The following is a 17121-nucleotide window of genomic DNA, read 5'->3' on the forward strand; positions in this document are numbered from 1 at the left end:
CTTTGAAATGAAGAGGAATATATATGTGTTTGACCCTGTGGTCTATACATTTATATTTCTAGTTTTGAAGAATACTATATTCTTTATTTCCTTTTTCAGATATATTCTTTTATTACTACATTGAATGTGATGTATGCAATCTTGCAATTATGTACTCACATTTTTGAATAAACAGACTTTTAGCTTCTTTTCTCTCCCTTCTGTAATTTGAAAGATTGGTTAAGTAGTCCTATGGTTGCTTATTCATCTTTCTCTTTCTATCCAATTTTAAATATCAAAATTGCATTCATTTCATGTCTATGGGTGAATGTCAGAAGTCTCTTCATGTCTTCAGGTTAAAGACATAATCAGTTTGTCGAATTCATTGTATATCTTTTATGAGGGAGTTATACCTCTTAATTCAGAGAATAGTTATCAATCAATGATAACTAATCCAACTAGTAGTACATTTTGTCCTTCTTGTCAAGTGTATTGAGTCATGTTTTGTAATTCTTGTTGAAGGGAAAAACTATTTACTAATAGTTTTTGGCGACTCTACTAGGGAAAGAAAGCAAGTTCCAGTGCTTTTCTTTACTTGGAAATTTGAAGGTTACCTCACCAAGGATGGAGGTTGGCTACTCTAATTCATTTTGGTAAAAGAAGTCTGGTGTTATGACTTTGGTTGTAGCCTAGCTATGGGGGGCTTAGATCAGGCCATTTTCATTATCTCAATAATTAGCCTTACCTTAGAATTCATTAGAATATCTCCTGAAGTTTTTTGGTAATGCAAATCAAGACTTTGATGATCACATTAAAGAAATTACGGTTGCCTGTAGGATTCTTGGTGTGTAGGAGGAGAATGTCTTTGTTAGATTACTTGTTGGAAGCCTCATTGGAAGTGTAGTAGGTTGGTTCCAAAATTTGTTGGATAGTTGCATCACCTGTTCGAATGACCTTGAGGTGAAATTTCTTCAAAGGTTTATGCCTACACTTGATCTAGCTAAATTGTTATTAGATTTCTTTCAAATCAAGTTGGAAAAAGGGGAAGTCATGAGAGATTTCTTTGATGGATTTAATAGAACTATTGGTAAGATACCCCTAACCAGCCAACCAACTAAAAATAATTAGTTGTGTGTTTTCATTGCTACCATGCAAACATAAATTAAATTCTTCCTTCTTCATTTAAAATTGAAAACATTGCAAGTTGCAAAAAGGGAGGCTATTAGTTTGGAAAATGACATGATTCTAAGTGGAATGAAGTGTAAAGAAATTACACATGCAAGAATTTATCTTTGTGAACAACATAATGGTTTGAAAGAAAAGCCTAAATGGAAAAGGGTCATTCTCAAAGTAGTCAAATCGACACCTCCTATTCATCAAAGTTTAATGGTTTTCAATGATAACCATCACTAAGTCTCTCCTGTGATAGAAATCATTCCCTATAGAGTAGTTGGAGAATATCATCCAAATGTTGGATATGATGATGAACATACCTCATAGTCAACTAACTCAATGATTGGCCTTGATATATCTCCCACAGAACAAAGCCTGGACAATGGAATACCAAATGAAAACTTGTTAGAAGATTTTTCAAAATCAGAACTTGATTCTTTTATATTTGGAACTGCTAATGATATTTCATCAAGTTATGTTATTCAGGAGGCTATAAAAGATCAATATACACAAGAGAAGATTGATGAGGAAGAAACAAAAATTTCTTGTTAATTCAACAATCAAAAGGAATGTGTGTCTTTCTTATCTGGTTGTACACAATATCTTCAAGAGCGATCACAATCTAAAGGGTTAAAGGGGCTCAAATACTTTTCTAAAAATATGGCTGATCACACAATGCAAAATCCATCAAGGTGTTTGAGTAGCTCTTCCTGTGAGCATGAAATTGATTATGAATTGTTTCTATTCGATCACCTGGAAACTAATAAAGAGTCTCCTCAACCCAAGGCATTCAAAAATGCTGAGAAAACTAAGATGGAGGCCAAGGGAAATTCTCTTATCCCCAAACCAATTCCATGTACACAATCCGAGTTAGAAGTATTTAGGTTTGACTATGAGGATGGGTTGATGGATTTTTATCCTATGCTAGAATCTTTTTGTTTTGGGATAGACTTCATAGATAGATCCTTGGAACCTAAATCTTTAAAGGAGGAAGTTGTAGATTTAAATGAGAACTATGTGGGTGATTACTTCAATAATTTCAGGAAAGACTATCACCATAAAGACTCCATTTTATTTGCCAAGAATCTCACAAAAGATGTCAAGAGTGCTGATAAGAAACAACCTGTGCAAGAAGACATTGAGGTGCCACAATTGATGAGCTATAATGCTATCTAGCTTCTTGGTTTTAACCTATTGTTTGGAAAGCTTATAGTTGTGGAGTTTTTCTTCTCAATGGTTGCTCTCCAATTTTTAGGAATAGACTCACTTGTACACCAACCATTGTTTTGCACTAGCACATAATTCCCTCAACCAGTTAATGGTTTTCCATGAGTGGTCAGGTACATTTTTCTGAGTAGGGGCTACTTGCCCTACTCTTTGTACATAAAGTTTTTTTTTTTTTGTGGCTAGGTACGGTTTGCTTTTTTTTTTTTTTTTTGGTGTTGGTAGTTTTGGTGTTCCCCTACTCTCTTCTCTGCAAGAAGCTCTCTTCATTCTTTGCCCTATGACTTTCCTTAATGACTCTTTTCATTAATGGAACGGATATATTTTTCAAATACATGGGCTCCAAATATTTCACTTCAAGAAATTAGGGTTCATTGAAAAATAAATTATGATGAGTTGGTATAATGGAATAATATTCATCTTTGCCAGCAATCGAATAAATGGACAGTATTATTAACATTTAAGGGTTCCATTTAGCAACTCTTTAAAGGCTAAATTTGTGGGTAAATATTCAGTGCCAAACTATAATTAAAAAAGAATATCTTGGGAAAAAGGAATATATTGGAGACTTGGAAGCATTGTGTATTGCGCCATGGTCACATTTTATCTAAAGTTGGTTATTACCGAACCTTTTCATTTGACAGTCTATAACAGTGGGTTAAAGCAAAAATTTGGAATGGTATGCCTTCTTTATCAGGTATTCATGACCACAACCTATATAGAGTTTTATAAAATTTGAAAGTGTGGACATGTGTACCTAGTTTATTGGGTGTATATGGGGAGATTTATTTTGGCAATCATACATCAAGATGATTCCTTTAAAGCTCAATATGTCAAGGCTAAGACATTACTCATCAAGGAAATCTAGAATTTGATTAATAGAAGACAATGAACCCTATTAAGGTATTGGTCTAAAATTTCCATGCTTAAAAGCTACAATTAGGTTACATTTAAATTCACCAAATGTGATAATAATATCTAAATACTGCAGCTATGCTCACCCCTATAAAATTATGGGAGATTTTCTAGAGTTGAGGAGGGTGACTTGATCAATCACATGACCATGCGAATGCAATCACTTTTCAAGTGGGTTGGATTGACTATAAGGTTTGACACTTCTTCTTCCCTCAAAGATAGAGAAATAAGTGAAGGAAGAACCCACATGCTTTTAATTGATAGTTTCTTTTGGCATCAACATAAATCATATAACTCACAAAATATTTTGGTGGAAAACTATGCAATAGCTTGGAAGCTCATGCAGTGCATATGGATGGTTTGATTTCTAGCACATTTGCAATCATGAAGTCTCATTCTTAAAATGTGCTAACCCTAATTAGGGTTGAGATGCAATGGCTAGAAGGTAGGTGAGACCTTTTCAGGTTGAAATTGGAGGGTGCTACTACGTAGTAGATGAAACACTAAAATTATTATTCAATAATTCTACATAAGGAACCCCAGGCAGAAACTTATTTAGTCAACAACTAGGAGAAAATGGAGCCTTGGAAATCATGAACTTGCCCATGATATTCATCTGGAATACATTAGGCCAGCAATCACTTACAAGTAAGAAGAAAGTAATGAATGTTACTTTGATCATAGAAAGAATGAATGGAATTGCTTATATGATCATCGATAAGGATGAAATTCATTTGAGTGTAGAATATGTGGGCATTTATAGTGGAGACGTTGATCATCCTTTGGAGGCTTGAAAGATCTGTGATATCATTATATTCAACATAGATTCTTAAAAGTTAGAAATATTGCTATGAGAAATTTTGCAATAGAGCCTTATGATGCTATAGATGATTTATGGCCCTCACATAAATGTGGATGATCAGATAGCTATGTAGATCTAGATGGGATATTATGAGTTGATGCAAAATTTCCTTTAAGTCCAATGTTATCAACATGTGACAATCTTTTGCTAATTATATGCCATGGATGTTTCTTGATAATAGATAGGCAGAGGCCAGTTCTGGAGATAATATTATCAAAATTGATGTTGCCATGTATTTGATGGAACTATAGTGGTGCACATGTTACATACTAGTGATTACTCCCATGAAGAAGATTGTTACCTTGGTGTAGCTAAGAATCCACCATTCTCCCTGATGTTTACATAATTAAGGAGGCTGAGCTTAGTTTAAATCCACACCGTATGGCTATTGTGCTATGTGATATCGATCCTCAACTAAATTCACGATGAGATATTACTAGCAACATTGGAGTGTCTTCAAAGAGTTAGAAATGAGGAATCTTGTTCAACCAAGGTTACGTAATGGGATATGAGAAAGTTGATTAGAATCTCATAGAATATATATATATATATATATATATATTGGAATTTCAATATGCCAAATGATCTTTGATCATTGGGCAAGATTCAGATAGATAGATGAGTCTGTTACATATACGATGGGATCTAGCTCATGTAGCTTAGTCTGTGATCCTAGAATCTGAACAAAATCAGATAGGGTAGTTGAATTGTAGTAGACAAACTTGAAGAGAAAACAATAGTCAATGAAGAGAAAATACAGAAGGCTCTTAATGTTCTCCAAGATGCTTTAATTGTAGTAGCTGGTGTGATGCTTCTGGTAGCCATTCTTGATTTCTTATTGACTATTCTTAGCTTCCAACATATTATATTTGGGCTGGTCATTATTGGATGGTTGCTTGTGATGGGAACATTTTTTCTTAGTGGTGTGTTTATTGCACTTAACAATGCTATTGCAGATACCTATGTTGCCATGGAAGAGTGGGTGGATCACCCCAATGAAAATACCAACCATGATCATATCCTTTCTTGTGTACATCAATCACATGACCATCAAACACCCAAACATGCATTTGATATTTGGAGTGCATTCTAGTGTTGTTATGGGGATGCATAAAGTTGAAGTTGAGGCAACCTTGTAGCCACTTCAACTTTGAGTTCATGAGGAGAAGCTAAATGAAAAAAGAATAACCATATCCTCATGTTTTATCCTAAAATTTATTTGGCTGCTTGAGATATGTGTCAAAGATACAGAATGAAAATTGATGATTCATCTATCAACTGCAATGATAAAATGAGAACGTATTAGATGATCACTCTATGGCCCAAAGGACAAACACTCGATTGTAGCATTGAAGTGAGAACCAAAGATTATGGAGTTCTCTGCATCTTGGCACAGAATGCAACCCCTAGAGAGAGCAATTGTTACCTAGTGGAACTCTAAGTATTTTTTTCTCACTCTCAATTATGTGAGAAATTAAATTTTTTTATTAAAAAAAAATAAATTTAAATTATTTTGCATTCATATAATACTTAATTCTTCAAAGGAATTAAATATTAAAGTGCAAAGTAATTAGGTATTAAATTATTATATAAAATTAATTTCTCACTGAAAATAAATAATTATTATTTCAACTTATGTGCCCATAAGAAAAATATAAAAGGGGGTGGGCAAGTTGATAAATGCAAAAAATAGTAATTCTTTAAGAATTAATATTATTGTAAAGTGCAAAATAAATATTGCACTTATCATTGGAATAGAAGTTCGGCATAAGGAAAATGTTAAAATTAATTTGAAATAATTAATTTTTTATAAGAATTAATTATTATAATAAAATGCTGGAAAGCACAAAGAGTTCGGTAAGAAGTTATGGTAGTTGCTAGACTTCTTGGAAGTTATTGTGAAGGGGTTATTCTTGCCTTTGAAAAGGTATGTACATTTTTCAAAAAAGGGGGGGCATATTGAGTTTTAAAATTTGTGGCAAATAGAGGGGAGTTGTTTTATTCTTCTATAGATTGATTGTAATAGAAGGACATAATAATACTATTGTTATTTTGTCATGTCTTTGAAATGAAAAGGAATATATATGTGTTCGATCCTGTGGTCTATACATTTATATTTCTAGTTTTGAAGAATACTGTGTTCTTTATTTCCTTTTTTAGCTACATTCTTTTATTACTACATTGAATGTGATGTATGCAATCTTGCAATTATATACTCACATTTTTTCATAAACATATTTTTAGCTTCCTTTCTCTCCCTTTTGTAATTCGAAAGATTGGTTAAGTAGTCTTGTAGTTGCTTATTCATCTTTATCTTTCTATCCAGTTTTAAATCTTGAAATTGCATCCATTTCATGTCTGTGGGTGAATGTCAGAAATCCCTTCATGTCTTTAGGTTAAAGACATAATCATTTTCTCGAATTCAGTGTATATCTTTTATGAGGGAGTTGTACCTCTTAATTCAGAGCATGGTTATCAATCAATGATAATTGATCCAATTGGTAGTACATTTTTTCCTCCTTGTCAGGTGTATTGAGTCATGTTTTGTAATTCTTGTTGAAGGAAAAAACTATTTACTAACATACCCTATCATGTAACACTCCTAGTCATGCTTTTTCTTTCTGCTAGAATCATGTCAGCCTCCCTAAGGCTGGATGTTTTGTATGGATCACCCTGAAAAAGAGGGCTCTGAGTACTAATAGACTTTCTAAATTTAATCTCTTAGCTTTTCAATTGTCTTCTTTGTAACCCAGCGATTGAAACTATGGATCATATTTTCCTTAATTATCCTTTTGCCCAACAATGTTGGTTATTTGTGTTGGTCTTAGAATGGTCTTGACATTTGAGTGTCAACACACTTAACCAATTCCACCATATATGCCAAGTACACTATGTATGCTAAGTGAGTCATAGTACTTGTCGAGTATGTGCTGAGTGATTCAAGAATATTCATGTGCCAAGTAACATAGAATGTAATAGGTGCAGAGCAATAAAAAAATGTAACATGTACTGAGCACCAGTAATATAATATGTGCCAAGTAACACATAATTTGCATAATAGTTTGTGCCTTCATAAACTATGATGTAAAACCTTTTTTTCATGACTCACAAAGGGATAAGAAGATAAGATCAAGCCTTTGCATTTACCTATGATATCAACATGCAACCAATTAGAAAAATGGAGAAGGCATTCAACCAATGAAAAAAATGCAAGGTATGAGCAAGAATTTGAGATTCAATATGGATAGTAGATCCATACCTGACCGTAAGTCTTCATAATCTTTAAAAGGAGGTTGAAAGATCCATTACCTGTGTGAGAGAGAATAGTGTATGGGGAGATTATAGTGAAATTCGATGTGAAGAAGGAAAGACTTAGAGGAATGGGTAGCAATTACATGGCTAGTTGATTAGAACATAGTTGATCAAGTAAGGATCAGAACATGAAGAGTAGATCTAATACCTGAACCCAACAATTGAAGATTGTACTCTATTAGGTCAAATGTTCTAATAATTTCTTACCATTGTATTAGATGATGAAAATCCTATGTTGATAGGTTAGCTTAATAGCTAGGTGGGAAAACCTTTGGAGAAGATGATTGAAAATCCTATGTATTAGGTGGGTTTAACAACCTATTATAAATCCTTTAATAGGGTGAAACTTCTTGTAAATTGTTTGTTAATCCTCTAACCAGGTCACTATTGATATAGTGTAAAGCTTTTGACAAGGTTGACCATCAAAATTTGTTGAACATATTGTTGCAGTAATTTTTGTGGGTGTCATCCCCACCCCAGTTTTACCTTCTTATTCCTAGAGGGTTTCTAGGTTACCAAATATGTTGTGTCATGTTTTGATTCATGCTTTCATTTCATGTTTACTTATATGTTTACATTCATGTATTTTACTTTGATTTATGTGTTAATGAGGGTTTAATGAGGGTTTAAAAGGATAAAAACTAGTTACTTCTGATTCAACCCCCCCTCTCAAAAGTACTCTTCCCATTTAAACATTCCAATAGTTAGTATCAGAGATATTGGTTCTCACAAGGAAGAAGCCTAATAGCTTAGAGAAAAGGCTTGAAGATGGAAGTCTTCAAACTTGGGAAGATTAATTACAAGTGATTGATGTGCACCTCGCTGTACACAAGGTAGAGGAAGCTAGAGAGGAACTAAGAAAATCCCTAAAAAGAAGAAAGGAGATAGCCAAAGCTGAGAATGACACACACTAAAAGGAGATTGACACCACACAGGTGTTTGCCAATGGATATTTCAAGGAATTTAATGCAGCAATAGAAGAATTGATGGAGAAAAATAGAGCACAAGCTGAAGAAATTATATTACTCAAACTTGAACAAGAATCACAAGCCATAATGCTTTGTGAAGTGAATGAACAAAAGAAAAGAGCTATTGAAGACAAGGCCATGATAGAAGATGACAAGAGAAATCTCACCAATAGATAGGAGGAAAAGACAATTAAGTTTGAAAAGATCTCTAACATGTAGCTAGACACCTTAAGCCAGATGATGAATACTCATCATGAGCTAAACTTGAAGGACATTGAGATCTCCACCTTGAAGATGTAGAATGAACAATTGTAGAATGAATTGAAGAGAGAAAAGGGGATAGTAGAAAGCTACAACAAACCCAATGAGGCTATCAAGTACTTTGAAAAATTACTTTAATCACCAAGGGCTAGTAATGATACTTTGGGACTTGTATATACTAGCATTGAACAAAGGTAATCATCCAAGACTATAGCAGAAAGGACAATAAAAGGGGGCACATTGCTAATTTTTGTAGGAGTAGAAAGACCAATAATAGGAAACATCCAAAAACAAAGGTTATTATCACAAGTGTAACATGCAAGGACACTCAACACAAGATTGTAGAACCAAGACCATAAGGACACCAAGATTTGGTGGTCACTAGTATAACTACAAAAAGTATGGACATAGAGCTTTTGAGTGCATATCAAAGCCTATGTGGACACCTAATCAGCCTATAAGGAGAAACAACTATGCACACCACTACAACTGGGATTACAATACCAGGAAAAGTTGTCACTATTATTAGGAATATGGTCATGTTCCTCAAAACTACATAGGAACACACTTCAAGGGAAATTACAATAGGTGGTTATGCCAAACTACAGTTTTTAGTTGCTTAAAGATAGGACATGTTGGAAAACATTGCCCAATAAAAGCCAAGGCACCTAGGTCAAAAGTTAACAAGGATAAAGAAAAAGTTGGTGTGGAACACATTAGGGTAGAAATGAAAAAAACATGGCAAAGAAGAGATGGATCAAGAACATCCAATGGAGAGATCACTTCACCCAAGAGGTCAAGTGATCACACTTCATCCAATTAAGAACAAGATAGGTACATGGGGCTTATATATATAAAGATGTATCATACATCAGCTCAAAAGAACAAAGAAGTGTTGCCAAGAAGAAATCTGCATGTGAAAAGATGTCAAGTTAAAAAATTGAAAATTTTGTAGAAGATGCCGAGCTACCATTGGATGCCAAGTGAAACTATAGTATATGCTGAGCTATAAAGTCTAGTTGATGCTGAATGAGATATGTTAGTGCTTCCAAGTAAACAAAAAATAGTGGATGTCGAGTGTATAGCTATAAGCACTATGTAATAAATGCTAGGTTTTGAGCCTAATAAAGGTGAAAATCACTCATTTTTAATTCATTCAAGCACAAAGTGAAAATGAGAAGAGCGAAGAGGTGATCAAATAGTGATTTGCATCGATCTTAATAGCAATTCAACCCGAACTCTTCAATTGAAAGGAATTTCATCAAGTGCCAAGCTATGTAGTATTTGAAAGTTTATTTAAATATTAAACCTTAATTTGATCAAGATGGCATCTAGGTCAAAAACCACAAAGGGAAAGGATAGTTATGCAGTCCAACTTGTCAATAATGAGGTTAAGCAACTAGAAGTTAAACCCATTCCTGAGGTCACATATAAAAATGACCCAACTAGTGCTTTGCCAGTCATTCTAGAAAAAGTAGTAATGGTCCAAGATGTTAGGAAATGCTATAACTATAAGATTGGAGCCATAAGTGACCTAGAAATTTTTAATGCCTTTGAAAAGCTGTGTGACAAAGGTATACTAAAGGATGAGTTCTTGGTAGTTGAGAAGAAGGGTTTAACTAAAGCCCTAGTTTTTCCCATTGTATTTAAGACTGAATGGATTTTTATAGTGTTGAGCCAAATTCATGATGGATCATTTTGGTTAGAAATAGGGCCAATGAATATTACAAAGAAAATTGTTCATAGCGTTACTAGATTCCCAACCCTAGATTGGCCTAAGACCCCAAGAAGTGACAAAAAGGAGGCCCTAGAGAAAAATACTAGTGCCAAATGGAACAATAAGGGAATGACCATTGACACCATCACTGAACCTCTACTTGATTTTGTTATCACAGTCATATCTCACAAATTCTATTAATCAAGTACATTGAATAGCATGCCATGTATAACAGTAGATGTTGCATACAAACTTGTGAAGAAGGACCACACTTATGATCTAGCAGAGCTCATGCTACAACAAATCAATAAAAATTTGGGAGCCATAAGGAAATCTAAAGGAGCTCAATGCAAACTTGTATCAGTATTAATTTGCATATTTTTCTATGTCATGAAAGAATTTCCATCAGTTGGAAAGGTAAATTGGGATCCTAACAAGACAATTATCACACAAGTCAATGAGCTTATTGAGCAAATGGGAGACAATTTTGATGCTCAGATGACAATCTATTTTGAGGACTTCAAGAAGTCCATGAAACAAAGAATGAGGATACTAGTATCATTGGTTGAGCAACATGTAAATGACATTTGTTTCTTAGTTGATGTAAGACCCGCACTAGTACCTTATTATAGATTTAATATGTTGCCAACAATTATGTATGAATTCCTATTAAAGATTAAGTAGAGTTTGGTTGTTAAAAGTGTAATCATCATTAAATCACTTTAGGTGGAATAACTAAGAGCACCTAAAAATGAAATTCTATATGTTCAATCTAGGGACCTGAACAAAGAATTTGCAAAACTGCTTGCTAACCAAAGTAAGGAAGGTGAATTAACGTTTTCTCCTTAATAAAACAACAAGACCTATGATTACATTCAAAAATTGGGTTTAAAGTACAATGACACAATGATGGAAATATTCTAACAATTTGAAGAATTAATTTGAGAAACTTATTCACAAACCCCTCATAATGTGATAAAGGGATATTGCTAGGACTGTCAACATGTTAAGTTTGATTAAAGGATACTAGTTAATAAGTTTGCATATTAATGATTTTCACTTAGGACATATATACTGAGGTCCATTTTACATGTTTTAATGATTTAGTAGATATGACCTTAGTGTTTCTTGATTATAAGAATGGTAATAGAGTTTAGAATGTTGATTTCGTGATGATAAGCAAGCTAAATGTTCATACCCATATGTTGATATTTTAATGTTTTAAATGTGGTTCAAATGAAAGGTAATCATATATGTACGTAGATGAAAGTTAAATGAAAATGACATTGCAAGGCTTCCTTTTTTAGTATGAAGACAATAAATGATTAGAGGAAGTTAAATGGATAAATTAACATGAATTATGAGACATTGGATTGATTCTGCATTTCTCTATATGTATCTGTATATTATTTTATCAGGTTACTAATGTTTAAGTTGAGTGTGCAGGAAAGTTGAACCATGGAGATAAATGGGGGAAACAAGGTTCAATCTTATGTGAACACAAAAAAGCCAAGGTGAATCTTTGGAAGATTCAAAACCTCATTGTATTGTATTTATTTCATAATGTGATTGTGTATGATTGTTATAGTCTGAGAGCATGATTAATTAGTGACATGTCATCATGATGTGTAAAGTGTTTTTATGTGTGTGTGTCATTTAACACTTGTGTTTTCTATGTGTAAATGACATGTCAAATAATATTCTTTGGCATGAAGTCACTTAACCTAAGCCTAATCCTCATTATGAAATCAATTAACCCACCTTGAAGAGTGTTAGGAAGATTCATTTTCTTGACGGCATTCAAGTGATAAGTGATAGGGATTTTGGAGAGCCTAAAGTGATTCCCAAGTCTTAATTTTGTGAAAATAAGTTACCCACATGGTAATATTAAGGGTTAGGGGTTTAAATATAATCCTAAGTGGGTCTAGGGGACCTAGTGGACCCTCAAAAATATTCATTTCCAAGCCAATTCGAAAATCATATTGTCACATGACTCCATCCCTCATAACACCACTTGGTTAAGTTCTTATTGGTGGAAAGATACAAAAGTAAGAGGGGTAGGTGAGGAAGAAAGTGAAGGTCTTTATAGGGAGCTTATGCCAACCTTAGTGATCATTCACCCACTCTCTAATTTTAGAGACAACCAGGAAATGGAAAGAGGAAGTTGGAAGCCAAGTAGAAGGAGGTTTTCATTCCATTGTCTGAGCTTGTAGGTAGGTGAGTGTTTCATGCCATGCTTTCTTTGTATTTCATAGCTGAAATGGAAAATGGTAAGAGTGCCTTTTGTAGGATTGTTCTTGGGTTTCTTGTGTTGTGATGTATCATGAGGGTGTGTTTTGTTCATGAAATTTCTTGGGGTTTCCTTAAGCTTTTCTTGTTTTGTTTGAATGTTGAAATTTGTTCATGGGTGTGAAGGCTTCACTCACCCTTGGGAGGGAAGAGCAAGGCTTGGGTGAAGGGGTTAGTTGGGCTTGAGATATAGTTGAGAATCTTGGAGTATGGCCTCCATTGTATGCCATATGCCTTCATAATTTGTTATGGATAGTAAGGAGAGTGATGGTGTGGTAAGAAGGTTGATGAAGTATGGTTTTCAAGGTGGTTGTAGTTGATGGTAGTATGAAGGGAGAATTATTGTGAATAGCCCTGAAAGAGCATGAAATTATTGTTTTGTGAAAGCTCGAAAGGCATGGAAATCATTGATTTATGAAGCCCTGAAAGGGCATGGAAATTATTGTTACAAATTTTATAGAATATGGCAAATATCCTAATTGAGAGCCCACCTTCACCCAATGTTTATGATTCCATGTGTGAATCATTGTGCAAGCCTTGGTTGGGAATTGTAAATGTGATGTTAAACTAAGATATTCCTATTGTTTTTTGTTATTGTGATGATGTTTGAGTGTAACCTGATTGAACCTTGTTTCCCCTAGCACGGGGATGGTCTCCTTGAGGCCTAGGTTGGGAGGTGAGCCTCCATCGTTCATTATTTTTATCTCTCATCTGCAGGTCTTTATTGGATATCCTTGGAAACTTGGAGCTCTCAATGTCTTCCATGTGCATAGGAGATGAAAGCTTTCTTATGATATTTTACATTGAATTTATGAGTAGACTCCATCTTCTTGTTTGAGTGTTAAAGCATGTTGCAAGAGAAATTTGATTGCTTCTTATTGTCAAGAGAATCGGGAGGAATATCTAAGCTAGTGAGTAGTATTTCATTGTATTACCATACTAAAGAGAACTTGCCACCTTTTTATGTCATGGAAAAATCTTAGATGGTAACATGTATGGTGTGTGTGAAGATAAGATACCTTGGTTCTTTAAGTTAGTGTGCTTCTTTATTTCTATTTAGATTGCAAATAAGACTTTAATTATCATGAAAGAATAGGAATAACTAGAAGTATTTGTTCATGTAATGGCATTGTAATGATAATGTTATTTCAATTATCTAGAAGAGTTAATGTACATGCATATTAGAATTGGATCCTTATAGGTAATTATAATACTAGCTCCTGAGTAAATGATTTACCCAATCCCATTGCTCATAGATTAGAAATATTCAATATGGTTCATCTAAGAATTTTTGAGCATGGTTCTCTGTATGTTTTGTTATATATTGAGTTATTTGTCTAAATAATCTAATAAGCTCATTAATTTAAACTATAATAACATGTCTAATAACTTATAATAAATCATCACAATAATCTATGATGGATGTCCTAAACTAAAAGAGAAGAAAATCAAACAAAAAATATAAAGCAAGGGACATGAGACAATACTGCTAAAGGTGTTCATTTTATCCCTCTAGAATTTGTATGGAGAAGGAAACTAAATCTTTTCTCAAAAATATAGACATTTAAATAATCAAAAATATTCCCTAGAAACATAGCACTCTAAATCCTATATGACATATTATAATATAATAACATTATAACAAGAGTCACTATCTCATCATGGCAAGAAACTGTTTAGAAATATATATACTATAATAATACTAAATAATCCTAAGTTAAGACCAAGAAGTAATGAAAGTATAGTACTGACATATCAATCTGATTCATGACCTCACCTAGGCGACCCACTATCCAAACCAAATCTATCAAAGTCTTGTTTCATGCAAAAAAAAGAAACCAACATATAATAAAATATAATACTACCATGTTAAAAGTAACCTTGACTTGAGTAGCACTATGATCTAGGTTGTCCTCTTTCTATGCCTATGAACAAGGTTTTAGAATAAAATAAGCACAATACATACTGCGTCAGCAACCTAATCTTGGCATCATCTTCCAAGGTCATATCAAAGGGGTACTGAACATATTAAAAGCTGCCCACAATGTTTGACATATCTTCTTCTTGGCCAGCGACCATCCCTTTTAAAGTTTAAACAAAGAAAAGATGAACTTTATGGTGGTAGGTGCTTTGGAGAGCGCTCACACCCTCCCACTTGCTTTCCACCTACCCCCACTCTCTCCAAGGTGCCAACAAGGTAGAGGAAAGCATATCTGATTTGTTAGATGGAGCATACAAAAGTCTACCATATCCTAGTTGCCTAGAAAGGAGGAGATGGGGAAAATGACATCACATTTTGTGATAAGACTAGCATAATTAAAAAGGTATAGAATATAGTAATAGGATAAAGAGTTAGATGTGAGTATGACATAGGTAGTTTGGAGGGGTCATTAATAGAAAATTATATATGAAAGTTTAAATATTAGTTTTACGGGTAAGTGCTCAAAGTTGTGGTGCCAAAAGGGGGGTAAGTGGACATCATTTTCCTAAAATCTGCAAATTTTGAACATCAACAAGAATTTGAAGATAGTTACACTCAAAATTTTTAGATATGACAAAAAAAAAACTCACAGTCCTTTGAATCTAGTTTCTAAACTACTAATTTTTTTTCAAAATGGTTTAGTTTTAGGTCCTCAAAAAAGGGGGCCACAAAAAGTGGTACTGTTTATTCCAAAAAAACATAGCACAGTACAAAGTGTGGCCCCCCTAAAATTTTAACTTTTTTTTTGAAATTTTTTAATCATTCTGGTCAAAAGTTACTTAACACTATGTAGTTTATCCCAGATTTTTCGAGTAATTTTATAATGTCTATTTTTTTTTTAACAAATTTTTTAACTAGACACATCCCAAAAATGTGAAATATATATGTGCTCCCCCTAGAAATAATTGAAAACTAATCTAAAATCAAAACTTTTTTTTCAAAGTGTGTAGAATGGAGTCTAGTTTCTAAAAAACTAAGTTGTTACAAAATTCGATGAACGAGCTAAAATCTATAGCCCAATTAGTATGTCGTAGTTTTTGACAAAAAAGGAACATACATTCAAAAGAAATTATAGATGAAAAGCTTGAAATAGTTCAAATTAAAAATAAATTATATGGTTAGATAGCTAACATAGAGACCTATAATTTTATGTAACCTGATCTTATCAATACCCAACCACGAGAAATCTTGAAGGGGAGCATAGAAGAAAAAAAAATCATTTTTTCTATGTTTGCTAGAAAACACGTCTCAGGCCTGTTCATCAAATCCAAACCTTTGGGTTGGATCTCCAAGGAAAAACCAAGCCTTAGGCTTGGGTTTAATTAAGGTTTAAATAGTGTGCACGCGCTATTTAAACCTCAGCTCTTAATAGCGTGTGCGCGCTATAGGGCGTAAGCACTATAGTGCACACACACTATTAAGATGTAAGTTGCAAAAGAGAACTAGGTGGGGGGGGATAGGCGAAGGGCTATGTGTGTGCATGAAAGAGATAGAGAGAAAGTAGGGGATAGGAGAGGGGAGAGAGTACAGGATGGGAGAGAGAAAGTGAGAAAGAGTAGGGGTGACAAAGAGAGTATAGGATGAGAGAGAGAGAGAGAGAGAGAGAGAGAGAGAGTAGGGGTGGAAAAGAGAGGAAGTGTGAGAGAGAGTACGAGTGGAAAAGAGAGATTGCGAGATGGGGGAAAGAGATTTAAAGTAGGGGATGGGAGAGAGAGGAAGTGTGAGAGAGAGTACAGGTTGGGAGAGAGATTAAGAGTAGGGGATGGAGGAGAGAGAGAGTAGGTGATGGGAGACAGAGTGGGAGAGGAAGAACTTGAGAGAGAGGAGGATGGGAGTGCATGTGTGTGAAAGAGAGAGACTATGAAATGGGAGAGGGGGAAGACAAAGTAGCTCAAGAGAGAGTAGGGGATGGAAGAGAGAGTAGGCGATGGGAGAGGGAGTGGGAGAGGGGGAGACAGGGGGGAATAGAAATGTGTGTGTGTGTGTGTGTGTGTGTGTGAGAGAGAGAGAGAGAGAGAGAGAGAGTAGGGGATAGGAGAGAGTGTGAAAATTTAAGAGAGACTAGAGGGTAGAAGAGAGAGAGAGTGGAGAGGGAGAGAGTAAGAGTGAGAGTTAGAGAGAGAGTAGGCAGTGGGAGAGGGAGTGGGAGAGGGAGAGCAAGTGAGAGAAAAAGTAGGGGATGGAAGAGGAGAGAGGGGGGATGGGTGTGTGTGTGTCAAAGAGAGAGAGTCAAGAATGAGAGAGGGGAGAGAGAGATAGAGAGAGTAGGCAATGGTAGAGGGATGGGAGAGAGAGGGAGAGCAAAAGAGAGAGAGAGAGAGAGAGAGAGAGAGAGAGAGAGAGTAGGTGGTGGGAGAGGGAGTGGGAGGGAGAGAGAGGTGGAATGGAAGCATTTAAGAGAGATAGAGTAGGGGATGGGAGAGAGTAGGCAGTGGTACAA

Source organism: Cupressus sempervirens, chromosome 1 (assembly GCF_028749045.1).
Source record: "Cupressus sempervirens isolate cs-2001-9-10 chromosome 1, ASM2874904v1, whole genome shotgun sequence".
NCBI classification, from domain to species: domain Eukaryota; kingdom Viridiplantae; phylum Streptophyta; class Pinopsida; order Cupressales; family Cupressaceae; genus Cupressus; species Cupressus sempervirens.